Here is an 11,810-nt window from a genome sequence, read left to right on the forward strand (position 1 = left end):
GCCGGTCGCCTCCCTCTGTCGGGGGGGGGGGGGAGGGGAGGGGTGGGGGCCCTGCTGGCACCTGCCATGGCTGGCCTGGGGCCTGTGGGCTGGGGGCAGCTCCTGCATTGAGCGTCTGCCCCCTGGTGGTCAGTGCGTGTCATGTGACTGGTCGTTCCACCATTTGGTCAATTTGCATATTGGGCTTTTATTATATAGGATACTCATCCTGATGTTATATTCCAAATTAATTTGTACAATGGGGTAGATAATGAAAAGTGTGCTTTCTGGTAAAAACAAAACAAAAAACTGGAAAATTCACAATACACATTAATGTAGCTAAAGGGTCTGAGAAATCATGCAACAAAGAAATAGGATTTCCCCAACATACTTAACCATGAAACCATTCATAAATAATTTAGCACAGAACTTACTTTCTTAGACTTCCAAACACACTTTGGGAAATGTTGATATAGAGAGAAGTCTTTAGTCCTATTTGCTATATAAATAAGTAAATGTCCTAAATAAAAAAGTACTTTTGAAACACAGAGCATACTTATAACTTGCCTGATACAGGAATTGGAAAATAGCCCTTACCCTATGTCCATGCAACCCGGTACAAATTTCTAGTCACTGAGAAATTGGGCTTGAGTATGTCTGCCCTCGGAAACATGCTAAAAAAAGTTAAGTGAGAAAAGGCCAGTAGGAAACAGCTAATTTACAGGTACCAATTTCTAAAAGTGATAACTCAATTTAGAAAATAAATTGGGAACAGTTTTCCTATTTCCAAAAGAGAATTCATTGGCAGAAATTTCCTGGTATATTTTAGATAGACTTCGATATTTAAATTTGCAACTCAGAGCATCCGTTACTATCCCAACTCCACCCCAAAAAACAAGGCACAATCTTTTTCAAAATGTTCAAGATCATGCTTTTATTTTTAACTTATTGTTGAAAGTATTACAGATGTCCTCCCTATTTCCCCTCCACCCCACCCCCACCTCCAGGCTTTCTCTGCACTATTGTCTGTGTTCATGGGCTATGCATATAAGCATATAAATTATTTGGTTAATCTCTCCCTCCCCCACCCCCACTTTCCCTCAGACTCATCAATCTGTTCCATGCTTTTATGTCTCTGGATCTACTTTGTTCATCACTTTGTTCATTAGATTCTATATCAGAGTGAGATCATGTGATACTTGTCTTTCTCTTGGCTTAGTCCACTTAGCATAATAATCTCCAGGTCCCTCCATGCTATCTCAAAAGGTAAGAAATCCCTCTTTTTTACTGCTGTATAGTAGTATTCCATGGTGTAAATGTACCACAGCTTTTTTATCCACTCATCTCTTGATGGGCACTTGGGCTATTTCCAGAGCCTAGCTATTGTAAATTGCCCTACTATGAACATAGGGGTGCATATATTTTTTCTTTTTTTAAAAAAAAAACTCTTTTATGTACATATAAACAGCTACTTAAATGTTGAAAAATGAGTTTTGCACTTATAGAAAAAACCTACCTCTAGAACTTTAGGTTGGCCGTAGAAAATCATCATAGTACATATCTCAACTTTCTACAATTTTTTTTTCTTTATTAAGGTATTACATATGTGTCCTTATCCCCCCGTCCTTCCCCCCGCCCCCACATACACACACACACCCCATATATTCTGTTTGGTGTTTCGGGTTTCTTAAGATATATGCCTAGAAGCAGGATTGCTGGGTCAAATGGGAGTTCCATTTTTAATTTTTTGAGGAAACTAGTATTTTCTATAGTGGCTACAGCAGTCTGCATTCCCACCAGCAGTGAACTAGGGTTCTCTTTTCTCCATATCCTCGCCAGCACTTGTTATTTGTTGATTTGTTGATAGTAGCCATTCTGACAGGTGTGACGTGATACCTCATTGTTTTAATTTGCATCTCTCTGATGATTGCTGACTTTGAGCATTTTCTCATGTCTCTTGGCCATCTGTATGTCCACATTGGAGAAGTATTTGTTAGATCCTTTGCCCATTTTTTAATTGGATTGTCTTTCTTTTGTTAAACTGTATGAGTTTCTTATAAACTTTGGATATTAATCCCTTATCAGATGTATCATTGGCAAATATGTTCTCCCATGCAGTGGGCTCCCTTTTGATTTTGTTGATGGTTTATTTTGCTGTGCAGAATCTTTTTATTTTGATGTAGTCTCATTGGTTTATTTTCTCCTTAGTTTCCCTTGCCCTAGGAGATGTTTCAGCAAACATATTACTACAAGAGATGTCTGAGATTTTGCTGCTTATAGTTTCTTCTAGGATTTTTATGGTTTCATGACTTACATTTAAGTCTTTCATCCATTTTGAGTTTATTCTTGTGTATGGTGTTCGTTGTTAGTCTACTTTCAATTTTTTGCATGTAAAAACAAGGTACAATTTTTCAATCAACTAAATTTTAAAATATTAAACATATTTTAAAAGGTAAAAGAAAGGTAAGGGAAAGGTAAAAGAAAATTAAGTAGAAATAAGTGAATAGTCCATTTTTAAAAAACTTCTATTTAGTAGTTTTATAATGAAAAGCAACTGATTTAAAGAATGGAACCCGGGAGAAACCAAGATGGTGGCATAGGTAAGCACCTAAACTGCTGCCTCGCACAACAATTTCAAAACTACACCTAAAAGACAGAACGGACACCATCCAGAACCACAGGAAAACTGGCTGAGTGGAAATTCTACAACTAGAAGGAAAGAGAAAAGCTCACAGAGAATTGGAGGTACAGCAAAGGGTCTTTGTGCGTGCAGAGAGGAAGGGCGGCTGAGAGCCGGGCTGACTTTCTCTGGCGGAAGGGGGAAGGAAGCCCCCGATCGCACTGAACCCCAATTCTGACTGCACTGAACCCCAGTCCCAGGCGAAACCCCGTGGACCCAGGCTCATACAGGGGGAGTCTGGACTGTCAGGTAGAGAGAAAGCACCCGGAGACTCACTCAGAGACCGGGGGGAGACCCGGGGGAGCCCCGGTGGGCAGGGGTCTGGAGGCGCGCGAGACAGTGTGCACAAAGGCTGTGGAGGTTGCCACAGGCTTTCCCTAGCAAAAGGGAGTCAGAAGCTCCTGACTGCACTGAACCCAGTTCTGACTGCACTGAACCCCAGTTCCAGGCAAGCCCCTGGGGACCCATGCTCTTGTGGGGGGAATCTGGACTCTCGGGCGGAGACTTGGGAGCCGGGGAAGGCGCGCGCGCGTGCAACGGCAAGGCTGACTGGAAGCCAAGACTGTCTGCTCCGCCCTGAGACTCCACCCTATCCAAGCTGAGCACAGAGGCTATTGCAATTTGGCAAGTCTAATCCTATAAGGCTGTCTCCACCACCGAACTTCTCGTAGACACAGCTGATCCTTACAGCCAACTGGCCTAGAGGTAAATTCCTCCCAGTGATACCAACAACAATCAAGACTTAACTACAACAAGGCTGTACACACAGTCCACAAAGGGGTGCACCAAGAGTATCCACTTCAGGTAAACTGGGGAGGCCGACCCACTGGGCCATATAGGAAACCTAGCACACAAAGCTACCCTACCAAGTCAGGGAAGCGGTGAAAACGCAGCGTCAAAGAAACAGATCACAAACGAAAGAAATGGAGGAAAACAAACGACTGGATATAGAATTCAAAACCACGGTTATAAGGCTTTTCAAGAATATCCTAGAAAAGGCCGATAAATATAATGAGACCCTCGAAGATATGAAAAAAGGACCAACTAGAAATTAAACATACACTGACTGAAATAAAAAATATTATACAGAGACCCAACAACAGACTAGAGGAACACAAGAATCAAGTCAAAGAATTGAAATACAAAGAAGCAAAAAACACTCAACCAAAAAAGCAAAAAGAAAAAAAAATCCAAAAAGTTGAAGATAGTGTAAGAAGCCTCTGGGACAACTTCAAGCGTACCAACATCAGAATTATGGGGGTGCCAGAAGAAGAGAGAGAGCAAGATACTGAAAACCTATTTGAAGAAATAATGACCGAAAACTTCCCCCACCTGGTGAAAGAAATAGACTTACAAGTCCAGGAAGCGCACAGAACCCCAAACAAAAGGAATCCAAAGAGGACCACACCAAGACACATCATAATTAAAATGCCAAGAGCAAAAGACAAAGAGAGAATATTAAAAGCAGCAAGAGAAAAACAGTTAATTACCTACAAGGGAGCACCCATACGACTGTCAGCTGATTTCTCAACAGAAACTATGCAGGCCAGAAGGGAGTGGCAAGAAATTTTCAAAGTGATGAATAGCAAGAACCTACAACCAAGATTACTCTACCCAGCAAAGCTATCATTCAGAATTGAAGGGCAGATAAAGAGCTTCACAGATAAGAAAAAGCTAAAGGAGTTCATCACCACCAAACCAGTATTATATGAAATGCTGAAAGGTATTCTTAAAGAAGAGGAAGAAGAAAAAAGTAAAGATAAAAATTATGAACAACAAATACATATCTATCAACAAGTGAACCTAAAAATCAAGTGAATTAAAAACCTGAGGAACAGAATAATCTGGTGAATATAATAGAATCAGGGGCATAGAAAGGGAGTGGACTGATAATTCTCAGGGGGAAAGGGGTATGGGGGGGTTCATGAAGAGACTGGACAAAAATCATACACCTATGGATGAGGACAGTGTGGGGGAGGTAAGGGCAGGAGGTGGGGTGGGAACCGGGTGGAGGGGAGCTATGGGGGGAAAAATGAGAAACAATTGTAATAATCTGAATAAAGATTTATTTTAAAAAAAAATGGAACCCCAAATTTTAGAAGCACCAGTTTACACAATCACTACACCTTCTTACATATTCACTAAAGATTTATACTAGAGATTAACTTAGGTCAAAGTTAGTAAATTTTCTAATTGATCAAAGATCTGTCAATGCTAAAGCATAGTATTTTTATGCATAGTGTCTCACGAAACTGAAGGATAAACAGTGAAGGATTTCAGGACTGAAATGTGAAGCTTGCTTTACCTGGGAACAGAATTCTCTTCTTTTTTTAAGTTATTTATTTTTAAATATGTGTTTATTAATTTCAGAGAGGAAGGGAGAGTGAGAGGGAGATAGAAACATCAATGATGAGAATCATTGATCAGCTGCCTCTTGCATGCCCCCTACTGGGGATCAAGCCTGCAATCTGGGCATATGCCCTTGACTGGAATTGAACCCAGGACCCTTCAGTCCGCAGGCTGACACTCTATCCACTGAGCCAAACTGGCTGGGGCTCATCATTTCGTTCCTCTCTAGCTCAGCAATCTCTCTCCTGGAGTAGTCTGCCCATAGTTAGGTCTACCTCTGAATGCCTTTAGAGAACCCAATGTGGTGCTTCCACCCTGTGGTTTAAAACATGCCTAACTAAAAAGACTTGGTCTTCTCATGCCACTAAAAAGTGATTGTGATAGAAGATGAAAAGTTTTTAATTTCAGAGGGATGTTTTGTTTTTAAAGAAAAGCTTTCCCGAATCAAAACAGGACAAGAACCAAGATGGTGGCATAGGTAAATGCCTGGACTCGCTGCCTCCCACAACTACATCAAAATTACAACTGAAATACAGAACAACCATCATTCAGAACCACCTGAAAGCTGGCTGAATGGAAGTCCTACAACTAGAAAAGTAAAAAAGAAAGCACATTAGACTGGTGGTAGGGGTGGAGGTGCAGAATGGACTGGCCCAACATCCAGGTGTGCTATATTTTTAATCGGAGGGAGACTGTCTCTGCAGACGCCACCTGTGACAAGCAGGGGGTCCCAGCCATATACCAGATCCCCAGCACAGGGCGCCAGAGCTGGGAATAGAAGTCCCCACAACGACAGGCTACAAAAACCAGCGGGGATTGTGGCTGAGACACGGAGGCTGCTGGAGACTCAGCTGTCCTTTCAAAGAGCCAGTGTATGAGCTTACACGGTCCTGCTTCTTCCAAGGGACCCAGACACATACAGGGAGAAACTGAATTGTCTGGCATAAGGGCAGAAAACTAGGGGGCGGCTTTCTCCCAGACTGGAGTGCTCTCCAGGGTCATTGTTTCTGTGCTGGGACTTCCCCTGTCACAGGGCTGACTGGCAGCCATATCTGAGTTTCCATCAGCTTGGCTCACACTGTTTGTCTGCCTGGGGATTTCCTGAGACCCCACCCCATCCAATTTGAAGCCCCACCCAAGCTGCTTACAGCAGCTTTTCCATATGGATGGCCTGTCCTGGCTCAGGCTTCAGACTTTGCTAAAATCTCTCAAACAAGCTGCAGCTGGGGACAGCGTGCCCCAAGCCTATCAATAAAAGGCCCAAGCCCCAGCAGGTTTGGCTCAGTGGATAGAGTGTTGGTCCATGGACTGAAGGGTCCTGGGTTTGATTCTGGACAAGGGCATGCACCTCTGTTGCAAGTGTGTACAGTAGGTAACCAATCCATGTGTCTCTCTCACATCGATGTTTTTCTGTCCCTTTCCCTTCCACTCTCTCTAAAAATAAATAGAAAAATATCCTCAGATGAAGAGTAACAAAAAATAGTAACATTTTAAAAAATGGGAAGGGTTTATATTTTTTAAATTAAAATATAAATAAATAAAAGGCCCAAGACCTGGCACTAGCACCAGACTACCTTGCTTCATAGCTGGGCCTCACCTGGGCACCTACAAGCCCAATACAAATAGCAAATAGCCATCTGCAGATCCCTCTGTAGCTCCTACAGAGTGGCCTCAGGCAGTGGCTGACTTTGCACCTTCTTGGAGGCCCTAAAGCCAGTGCACCCAATGGACAGCTTCAGCCCATAGCAGATTACAACTCTACGTAGCCATAAGTGATACACTCAAGAGGCAGACTCAGAGAGCACCAAAGCACCACTGAAGCAAGTCCTGCTCCATTGGGGTGTTTCCTGAACAGCAGCTCTCCCACTGTGGTTGCAGCTGGTCCTCACAGACAATTGACCTGGAGGTTGACTCCTCCTAGTGATGCCAACAGCAATCAAAGTTCAACTACAAAAAGACTGTGCATACAACCCACACAGGGGCACACCTGGAGTGCATAGCTCAGGTGACTGGGGGGACTGAGCCACTGGACCCTACAGGACACCTACTACATAAGGCCACTCTACCAAATCCAGGAAACACAGCAGCTCTACCTAATACATAGAAACAAACACAAGGAAGCAGCCAAAATGCGAAAAACAAAGAAACATGTCACAAATGAAAGAAATGGAAGCAAGCTATTGGACACAGATTTCAAAACCATGGTTATAAGGTTACTCAAGGATCTGCATGAGACTTTCAAGAATCTTAGTGAGAATGTCAAAGACATGAAAAATGACCAGTCAGAAATTAAGCATACACTAACTGAAATAAACAATAATTTACAGGGATTCAACAGTAGAGGAGTCCAAGAATCAAATCAACAATTTGGAATATGAGGAAGCAAAAAACACCCAATTAGAAGAGCAAAAAGAAAAAAGAATCCAAAAATATGAAGATAAGTATAAGGAGCCTCTGGGACAACTTCCAACATACCAACATTCACATTATGGGGATGCCAGAAGAAGAGAGAGAGCAAGATACTGAAAACCTATTAGAAGAAATAATGACCGAAAACTTCCCCTACCTGGTAAAAAAAAATAGACTTACAAGTCCAGGAAGCACAGAAAGTCCCAAACAAGAGGAACCCAAAGAGGACCACACCAAGACCCAAAGAGGACCACATCATAATTAAAATGCCAAGGGCTAAAGACAAAGAATATTAAAAGCAGCAAGAGAAAAAGTTAGTTACCTACAAGGGAGCGCCCATACAACTCAGCTGATTTCTCAACAGAAACTTTGCAGGCCAGAAGGGAGTAGTAAGAAATATTCAAACTGATGAATAGTACGTACTTACAACCAAGATTACTCTACCCGGCTAAGCTCTCATTTAGAATTGATGGTCAGATAAAGGGCTTCACAAACAAGAAAAAGTTAAATGAGTTCATCACCACCAAATATAAAATGTTGAAGGGTATTCTTTAAGAGGAAGATGAAGAAAAGATAAAAAATGTGAGCAATAAAATGGCAACAAATACATATCTATCAACAATTGAATCTAAAATCAAATGAACAAGAAATTTAATGAACAAAATAAACTGGTGAATAAAATAGAATCAGAGGCATGAAAGCATAGAACAGACTGACGAATCTCAGAGGAGAGGGGGTTGCAGTTGGACAGGGGGGTGTGTGTGGGAAGAGATTAACCAAAGATCTTATCTATGGACCCAGACAGTAGGGTGGTGAAGGCCTGGGGTGGGGTAGGAACCAAGTGAAAGGGGACATTGGGGAGGAAAATGGAGACATCTATAATACTATCAACAAAGATTTAAAATTGGAAAGAAAAAAGAAAAGCTTTCTCAATTGTTACAAATCTGACACCATACCAACTTTTAAAGATTACTGTTTCTAGCCAGTGTGGCTCCATGGTTGAGCTTTGACCCATGTACCAGGAGCTCACAGTTCGATTCCCCAGCAGGGCACATGCCTGGGTTGCAGGCTCGATCCCCAGTAAGGGGTGTGCAGGAGGCGGCCGATCAATGATTCTCTCTCATCATTGATGTTTCTATCTCTTCCTCTCTGAAATCAATACAAATATATTTAAAAAATAAAGATCACTGTTTATTTTCAGGAATTTTTGTAAACTGCCTTTTTTTCCTAGTGTAAAATAGGAAAAACTGCTTAGTAGCTTTCCTTGCCAATCAGTATTCTTTAATGAGTGCCTACTATCACACAATGCCGACTAGGCACCTGGAGAAAGGTGACATGAAAGGATGTTACATTCATCTGCTGTGGGAGAGTACAAAGCAACATGTCAGTGAATGTGACGAGCACTGAGTTGAAACAAGGCAGGAAAAAAAGATAGGGTAACTCAGCTGAGTTTTGGAAGTAGTGGTCATGAACGGAAGCGAAGCAATTAAACAACTGTGATTTATTGGAAGTCCTTACTACCTGCCAGACCCCATCCTAGGATTTATTATACACTTATTGTCTCTAATTCTGAGGGCACTGAGCAAGTAGCAGAACTGCTATTAGAACTTAGCTCTTCCCACTCTACAGAATGAAAATTAAAACTCTTGGGTGAGTCAGGATGCAAACGAACTTTGTTGCACTAAAAACGGTGATTATGGTGAAAAGACAGTACCTGTTTCATAGAGCTCTAAAAGTCTAAAATGATCAGGCAGAACATTTGAGATAATACCCAACAAGCAATGAAATTAACGTTTTTCCCATAAGTGAATCAAAAAATGGGGGAGACCAAAGGAAGTGAAGTCAATTTAGGCAGATATTACTGAGGGTGGCCTGGGTTTGGGTGTGAATCAAAAACACACAAGAGTACTAAAATTGAGGCAAGAAATGAATGAAATTCACCTAACATGACAGTAATGGAAAAATTGAACAATTATTATGGTTCTCTTATCCCAAATAGCATTATTCTAACAATATTCTTAAAGATAACATTCCAAGTACATTACCTACATGGGGTTTTCAACCTGCTCATCACTTCACACTGCTCTTGTTCTAGTTTCTGTTGGTTTTTATTAGATCCTATTTATAGTCCATTTTACAATTTAACATATTCAACACTTCTGAGTACTAATGCTTTTGGATATTTATCCTTTTAAAGCATCACTTGTAAATATAAAAAAAAATTCCCTATTATATAAAATTGAAAGTTGGCAATATCTTAGACAATACAGACACAACCTAAATAATTGGTATTTTTTAAGCTGAAGTTTTTACAAATATTAAATCAAAACTCAATTCAGAATCCAATCAACCAGAAAGTATGACTTCAAACTTCTTACAATATACCGCATATCTTGCCGTTATCGTCATGAACCTACACACTAATCAGTGTCTTTGGAACCGTTATTAAAAATAAAAATCTAAACCAAATGCCAGCCTGGCCAACATAGCTCAGTGGTTGTCACCCTATGAACCACATCACAGTTCGATTCCGGGTCAGGTCTCCATCCCGTGTGGGGCATGCAGGAGGCAGCTGATAATTCTCTCTCATCATTGTTTCTCTTTCTCCCTCTCTGAAATCAATAAAAATGTTTTTTAAAATAATTAAAATAAACTAAATGATGCCAACAGCTAACCCTGCTCTGGCTTTGGGGCCCACAGGTGTCTGCTATAATGCCAACTTCAGGACTCAAGTCCTAGTGCTTTGATTCATTCAATAAATTCTTGGGGAGAGAACCATGATGGCAGCATAGGTAAACACCTGTACTTGCTGCCTCTCACAACCACATCAAAAATACAACTAAAAGACAGAACTATCATCCAGAACCGTGGGAAAGCGGGCTGAGTGGAAGTACTACAACCAGAGGGGTAAAGAAGAAAGCACACTGAGACTGGTAGGAGGTGCGGAGGTGTGGAACCGGCTGGCACCCAGGTGTGCTGCTTTTTTAATTGGGAGGGAGATACAAGCTCCAGTTCCGGGCGAAACTCTAGGGGACCCAGACACATATGGGGAGAAACTGGACTGTCTGGCACTGGGGCATGAACACGAGGACGGCTTTCTTTCAGATGGAGGTGCTCACGGCCGACATTGTTCCTGCACTGGCTGTCTGGCAATCATTGCTGTTTGCTCCGCCTTGGTGATTCCCTGAGACCCTGCCCCACCCAAGCTGTGCTGAAATAAAGAATATACAGAGATTCAACAGTAGACTAGAGGATCCCAAGAATCAAGTCAAACATTTGAAATATGAGGAAGTAAAAAACACCCAACCAGAAGAGCAAAAAGAAAAAAGAATCAAAAAATATGAAGATAGTGTAAGGAGCCTCTGGGACAACTTCAAGCGTACCAACATCCAAATTATGGGAGTGCCAGAAGAAAAGAGAGCAAGATGTTGAAAACCTATTTGAAGAAATAATAACAGAAAACTTCCCCTACCTGGTAAAAAAAAATAGACTTACAAGTCCCGGAAGCACAGAGAACCCCAAACAAGAGTAATCCAAAGAGGACCACACCAAGACACACCATAATTAAAATGCCAAGGGCAAAAGACAAAGAGAGAATCTTAAAAGCAGCAAGAGAAAAAGTTACCTACAAGGGAGTACCCACATGACTGTCAGCTGATTTCTCAACAGAAACTATGCAGGCCAGAAGGGAGTGGCAAGAAATATTCAAGAACCTACAAACAAAATTACCCTACCTAGCAAGGCTATCATTTAGAATTGAAGGTCAGATAAAGAGCTTCACAGACAAGAAAAAGCTAAAGGAATTCACCAGCACCAAACCAGTATTATATGAAATGCTGAAGGATATTCCTTAAGAAGAGGAAGAAAAAGGTAAAGATAAAAAATTATGAACAAAGTGACAACAAATATATATCAACAAGTGAATCTAAAAATCAAATGAATAAAAAATCTGATGAACAGAATAAACTGGTGAATGTAATATAATCAGGGGCATGGAAAGGGAGCAGACTGACAACTCTTGGGGGGAAGGGGGTGTGGGAAGAGAATGGACTAAGATCTTACACTTATGGACAAGGACAGTGGGGGGGCGAGGGCCTGGGGTGGGGAACGGGTGGAGGGGAGCTTTGGGGGGGGGAAAGAGGAACATCTGTAATAATCTGAACAATAAAGATTAATAAATAAATAAATAAATTCTTACTGAGCACCTATAAGTGTATCCCAGTTAAGAGGTTGAGCACCTGTAAGTGTATCCCAGTTAAGAGGTTCTTGGCCTCAGGAATGTAGTTTTGTAGATAATGCAAAGAAATTACAATAGGGACTTTTCATGCCAACAAGTGGCACAGTGGCTAGCTAGCCTTAACTTCCCTCCCTGCCCAGGCTACATCCCTTCCAG

Source organism: Plecotus auritus (assembly GCF_963455305.1).
Source record: "Plecotus auritus genome assembly, chromosome: 3".
Taxonomy (NCBI): Eukaryota; Metazoa; Chordata; class Mammalia; order Chiroptera; family Vespertilionidae; genus Plecotus; species Plecotus auritus.